This window comes from Diprion similis, chromosome 5 (genome assembly GCF_021155765.1).
Source record: "Diprion similis isolate iyDipSimi1 chromosome 5, iyDipSimi1.1, whole genome shotgun sequence".
In the NCBI taxonomy this organism is placed as follows: Eukaryota; Metazoa; Arthropoda; class Insecta; order Hymenoptera; family Diprionidae; genus Diprion; species Diprion similis.
In genome coordinates, this window is record NC_060109.1 from 3,446,567 (window position 1) to 3,453,929 (window position 7,363).

Consider the following 7,363-nt stretch of genomic DNA (forward strand, 5'->3'; position numbering starts at 1 on the left):
AAATTAACTTTAAGCTACTTGTATTAACGATTTTCGTAACAATACTTTTCTTTCGTTTTGACGTTTTTCGCATTTAACCTTTCCATTAATTTTTATCTGTGGTAAAATATTGTTCATAATAATTATTTTAAGATTCTAACATTATTTATAAAAAATTCTTATTTTCTTGATAAAAATATAGCATATTTATAATAATAAAATACCGAGAAAATATCAATTGAGGGAAAATGCGATGTTCTGGCTTTGCAGAAATTTTTTTTTTCGATTTTGTTACCAATTTTTGAAAGGTTATGATTTGTCAGAAGAACATAATTACATGTAGCTTAAAGCTAATTTACTTACTTAAAGGATAAAAAGTGGGTTATTTTTCTAATTCGATCAAAAGTTACTTTTGTAGAAACTTTAATTTCCTACAAAATGACACCTTGATCTTTTTCTGATCGAACATATTTAATGAGTTACACAACATAAAGTAGGAGCAAAAATTCTTATTTACGCGAGCGCTAATTGAAAAATGGACGTTTCGAGCTGAAACTTCACTAGAATTTGTTTTTTGTGAGAGAACCTAATCTTCGTTTGAAACCGAAAAAAATATAGTCGATTCATTTGGCACGGTCTAATGTATATACGTATACGAAGATCTATCAAATATCAGCTCCGTCATATGGGCTTACATAAATATTCTGAGTATCAAAAAATAAAAAGACCTACAATTAAATTTTATCTATACATATAAATATTAGGGTGTTTCATAAAACAAAAATTTATGATTTTCTAAGTTGGCAACCTGTCAAAAGTTTGTTAGGGTAGAAAAAAATATTTTGGGAAAAGGTGAGCGTTCTATTTTATATCGAAGATCGTCTTCATTCGAGTTTTCACTTTTCTGAAAATATTTTCTTGAATTTTTGAAGAATGAAAATAAACAAACATTTTTTTACTGCAAGCATTGATTAAAATATCTATTTACCTCTTACAAAAGACCCACAATTGTGATAATAAGTCTCCAGTTGATATTTAAAAAGTGTTTCCGACGACTTTGGCATTAATAATTCAATTACCTCGTAAAATTGAGGTAAATAATATTCCCGTCTCGGGATCGATATCAATTTTACAGAAGAATAAGTAATTCAAGTGCTATAACATGTTTTAATTGGAATTTTCTCATTTTACTTCTCTCTCTTTATTTTTTATTACTTTTATTCTATATGATTCTATAACTGGAGTGTTAATATCACAAGTGTGGATCTTCTTTACGAAGTAATTTACATTTTGATTGACGTAACCAAATAAAATGAATTTTTGTTCATTTTTACTCTTCAAAAATTTTTTAAACTGTTGAAAGAAGTGAAAAATTAAACAAGGCCGATCTTCTACATGACGTACAACGCTCATCTTTTTCCAGAATGTTTCTTTCAACCTGATTAGTTTTTTAGAGGGTGCCAATAGTAAATATTATGTAAGAATTTTTTTTTTAAGCCAAAAGGGCGCATCTAATAAAAAAAACTTTTTTCACATCTTTTCCATAGATTTATACATTATGCACATTTTTAAGTCGATTGGAGAAAAAAAAAATTTTTTTTTTTGATACGCTCTTTTGGTTCTGCAGAGGTTCTGCAGAGCCAAGAGTATGGAGGGGGTAAGAAGAACGATATAGGCGCTTATGGTGGCAGCTTTACGAACTTTACCCGCCGAGTTCTATACAGGCTCTTATGAAAGCGCGTAATTATTTGCTTCATATTTCACTGCAGTAGGGCTGAAATACGGGATAATATTTGTAATCAATATACACAAAAATAAGGAAACGAACTTCGGACCTATTACTTTGCAAAAGCAACGTTCCGATTTGATATATCGATCTAAAAGTCAAGTTTCGTCCGCTGTTTACAAACAACTGAGACGGAAGCGTCCGAGCGTCGTGAGTCAATAAAATAAATTACGTTACTTGATTAATGCTATTATGTTAATTGTGTACAAGAAAATACATAAAATTGACCATTTAATGCTTCTTATATGTGAGTATATTATAGTTGTGCAATCTAAATGTTTATATATGCCCATTCTTTCAATATTCTAACCTCACGACACTACGTTAACGTTACCAGAATTAAAGTATCAACGAGATACTGAAAATCCACTGAGTCCAAGTTTTAACCTAACGATATTTCCAGAGGCATATCAAAAAGTTTCGCTATCGGAAGAAGTTCATCGGTAAGTTATTAAAAATTGACTTTGACTGTAAAATGTTTTATTTTTTATTTTTCAATACACATAAAGCCAAGGAATGATTTTATATTTTCAGATGTGAACGTAACTTGAAGAGGAGAAACTTGAATTATAAAAATGGAATTGCTGGTAGCTCGAAAGAATTGAAAATCATAAATCTTGTGGAAGATTTGCTGCATTATAATTTGCCTAATGAAAATTAACACTGCAGAAGTGCAAAGTTTGGCAAAAGAAAATCGAAGCATCCAAGTTGATTTACGATTTGCAGTCAATTTTGGAATACAGCAAATATTGATATGTAATCGATAGGTAACAGACAATTCGTGTGACTTGAACTTGAAACCCAAGCTTATTGTGAAAACGTAAAATGAATGAAAAGTCAGGTGCCTTGTTTGAAAACTGCAGAGGCATGTTACATGAACAACATGACTGACGAGGGAAAAAAGTTGAGCCTGATCATCAGAGTGATGACTACCCTTTGGACGCTCGAATAACTTTTAAAGAAGTAGAATCTGGAAATGCTCGATATCGCTGGAGTAACTCTATCAACATTCAAGTTGCTGCTGAATATTTTGTCGAAGCAAAAAGTGGAACATGGCGTCAATCTATCCCTCAAAAATAAGTTGCTAATTTTTTTAACGAAGATGAAAACTAGAATGACCTTTTCAGCGCTAAGTGTATTTTTCAAGAACTTTTCTTGCAACACTATCTTACTTAGCAGGTCCGTGTAAAAAGTTCGTCAGGTGACCTAATAACAAAAAGCTACAAGTGACCATGCCAAAAGTATTTAAAGATTCATGTAAAAATTGTAGGGGCATTGTTAATTGTACCGAATTTGTAGTTGAACAACCTCCGACTGTAGACCTACGCGTTTAATTCTATTCTCATTATAAGGAGGGTTTCAGATTGAAAGTTTTCGTTTGTTGGACTCCTTTTGGATGTATCTTATTTATTTCAAACCGATGCACAAACAACCCCAATTTCGAGTTTTTTGAAGCTTTCGGAACCCGGTGATATCATTCTAGCTGACAAAGGGTTTCCTCAGATCAAAACAGGTTAAAAATGCTAAGGCTTGTGATTATTTTAGCTTAATTCGGTGCACGGCCTCCAGACAGCTACGGGTCTTATTTGTCGAAATATTAATTTGCCGTTTTCACCAGATACTCTAGAGACCTCAAATTTCAAGAAAATGCAAAAAAAAGAATCGAATTTTTCAACCATCTAGGTGTGTATCTCCTCTTAAAAGAGAAGCAAGTCAAATTTTTAACGAAGTTATACTCCTGATGAAACTCATCGGAAATGTAATCTCAGAAATCAGTGGTGACTCTCATCCGACGTGCAGCGTAATCATACCCATAGTCCGATGTGTGGAAGCCACAATTGACCGCATAACACCTGCAACACCACTGGGATTGGAATTTAAGATGAAGCTGCAAGCAGCTATTGAATCCCGGTTTCGGGACTTTGAGCCAAATCCTGTGCTTGGGATTTCGACCATACTAGACCCTCGCTTCAAAAGAATACATTTCCGGAATGCCTTTGCTGTTTGACATTAATAACGCAAATCAATTTTGAAATTAAAAGTTTGGTTCAAAAGAAATTGAACAAAAAAAAGAAAGAATTCGACCAACAGACGAAGTCTTTGAAAAGCATTTGGGAGATTCATGATTACTTTACGGTGAAGAATTCGAGTGTGAGTACAAACGATGAAAGTACTAGTCTGGAAATACGGTAATATTTGAGTCAGCCAGTGATATCTAGGTTAAAGAATCCCTTTGTTCATTGGAAATCACTTGAGCATTTATTTCCACCGCTGTCCAAAATATCGAACCATATGTGAGTACTGTTGAGACTTCGGTGCCATCTGAGAGAATGTTTTCTCAGGCTGGCCTCATTGAATCCGACAACCGTAACCGACTTTCTGGTGAGCACTTGAAAAAACGTCTCTTTCTGAGCTCTCTGACTCATTCTGAGGAATGCGGAATAGTCTTAAAGATTTAGTTTGTAGCAATCTAATTGGTTTTTATGGTTATATATATATGTGTATGTCTGACTTGTTATTTTCACCTTCCATCACTGTATCATATGCTTTGATTTCGTTAACAATTAACAATATAGTATAAGATACAATGTCCCACACCACAGTACCACAAATCGATACCTTCTAATGGAAACAGCTTATCTTAGCGTTCCCCCAGGAACCGCACATCATAAGCTGGTTTCATTCAGGTGCTTATAAAGACGCGTTATACACCTCGAAAACGCGGGGATGCAAAACTCCTATACCGTTCAAGCGATCAGAGTGAAATTTAGGCAGTTAATGTCTTACTTCGACAAGAAGTTATGAAGAATACCGAAATCTCATTTTGACGACATTTGTTACCGACTTTTCACGCATGCCGATAATTTTTTACCCCGCGTTTTCGAGGTGTGCAACGCGTTTTTATAAGCACCTTAAGCTGGCACCGCCACAACGAAAAATCGAAAAACTAACTATGCCACTATGCAATTGGTTTATCGAAAAAATTACTCGCTGACAGCTCGGGATTAGGAGGCCTTATCGACCTCAGTAGCTGATGTCAGTGTCAATCAATTACTTTCACAATCTTTGCTGGCCAGGGTGAATTTTCAAAACTGCGCGAAGAAAAGACATATATGAGACGCGAAAATGCAAAGGAAAAGGTGTATGATCGACAATGTATTGTTTTAAAACCTGGTCCGTGACAACAGTGGATGACGGTCGAAATGTGGCGAGAAAAGCGCTTGCAATGCGCATTTAATTTTCGTAAGCACACTAATACGCGTATTAGAAATTAAAGTTATTTTTATCCCAGAATAAAAAAAAAACTACAAAGCGAAAAAATGAACTCTAAATAGTGGCAAATAATTGCCACTGATCATGACGATTTTCATTTGAATATTTAGGTACTTGCTCTTGTGATGTGATAGTGAAATAGACTGCAAAGTAAATGATTTTGGAAAACAGAATGTGAAAATTCAATTGTACACCTCCCGGGTGAATTCTGACCGATTCAAGGCCACCGGTGTCATTTGCTACGCAGGTTGAATAGATGGTAGTAGACGACACCAGTGGCCTTGAATCGGTCAGAATCCACCTCCCTATGTGTACGATTTAAAAAGGTACCGGAGTACGTGGCAAACGCTACCTCTGAAACCCTATCAAATGTCAACTCGTTAAGGAATTGTGCACAAATCCTGCTGTCATATGGCGTACGGAAACAGCAGATCGTCTGATGTCCCATGGGGATGCAGAGCCACCGCATCTATCCAAATCAGCCGTATTAAGATTTGCAAAACACGAATTCTTAATGTCGCAAGACACCGATCCAATCCGAGCCTTGGATATTACGATGATGACTTCAATGAAAGAGATATTCCGTAACATAGGGTTCAATCCATTTATTTTGCACTGTTGGTCAAATCATCAGTTACATGTATATCGTTCCTACGCAAAGCGAACTACATTTTCAGTGTGCATCGATGGTACTGTCGGCATCGTGCGCCTATTAGAACGACGTCATGGCCGTGAAGTCAGCATATCAATTGTCAGCAAATCAAAAATAAAACTGAGTTTTCTTCGAATGCAACCGAGTTTGACAGTTCCTGATACATTTTAGCAATAGTTTTGGCACCTTTGTTTCAAAAAAGTGATTCGAAAATATTATCTGCCAACTTCCCATAACCATTTTACAGCATCGCACTCCAACAAACCACGATATGCCATCTCGGGGTATTTTTTTACGAGACTTTTCAAAAGTTCTAAGGGAATTCTATCGTGCCCGAGGTATACCATTGTGATACGCTGTTGCACCAGCGTGAGTTCTTTACTAGTTTCGATTCTTCAATTAAAGTTAAAAAAGAGCATGGACCAGGCAGTAAGAGGGAACGAGACCTTTCGCTATGCCACCTTCTCGTCAAAACCTGCGTCGTAATTTCCGGCTCATTAGTAGTACCGTTTCTGCCACTTGCAGTACATTTTGGGGGTTTGCGTTCATCAGGAAATAAGAGGGGAAGTAATTATTAATTTTGGAAAAGCGTCTTATCTGAAAAATGCCGTGTTTTATAAATGGGTGCAAAACTGGTTACAAATTACAAAAACGGAAAAATAAAGACTTAGGTGTTAAAAATTTAAGTTTGTTTAAAGCTTGTACGGAAAGTTTCTATTTTAATATGTAGTGTTACGGAATGTATTCAATTAGAATAAATCTTCTATAAACATAAAACTAATTTACGAGGTTAGGAGTAGTCAGAGGCGTGGAAAAATATGCATTTTAAATGCTATATGGGCACTTCTACAAAATTGGGGTAACTTAATGTGTTTATGTGTAATTCAGATAATCATCAAGTATATTCAATAATTCTTACTGATCAATGATACACAACGACAAGCACTATAAGGCCATAATAACAAATATTGTAAAATAAATTCAAATCATTTGCAAAATCACCCTTACTTGTCTAAAATGTCAGTCCCTTGTCATGTCACAATTACATATTTACACATTAAGATGATCATATTTTTCAAATTATTAGGCTTACACAGTTAGTTTCAGTTTCAATATATTCTAGGATACTGTATGAAGCGTATAGAAGCAATAGAATTCAAATTTGAACAAATGAATAACAATATTTTCTTAGTTGAAGTAGCGTACTCAACATCGGGCATCAGTCCCTTGACGTACATGCAAGTTTGAAATTCGCGGTATTTTACAAGGTTCAAAACCTAAGGATTTGTCAAACAGAAACAAATCACTTGAAGTTAGCGGTAAACGTCGGTCTTTGCAAGTCAGCCGATTTGAATTCATTCGTAGTGGCGTGGTCAATATCTCGGTCCCTTGGTGAGTAGTTTTATTGTAATTTATTGGTAGTTATTTTTGTTTTATTTTAATGTCTTGCATGTGACGTAAATTGTATGAAACCTAGATAACCAGTGTCTCGTTTTAATCAAAAGATATTGTTCGTTTTATATGAAGTTCATCAGTCCCTTGTCGTCAGTCCCTTGATAGTAAAAGTGACAAGGGGCTGACGCAACGACAAGGGACTGATGAACACACTGAAGAACTAATGTCAAGCAAGTGTTTTATTATGGCAACCAATTTTATTGTTCTATTACAATATA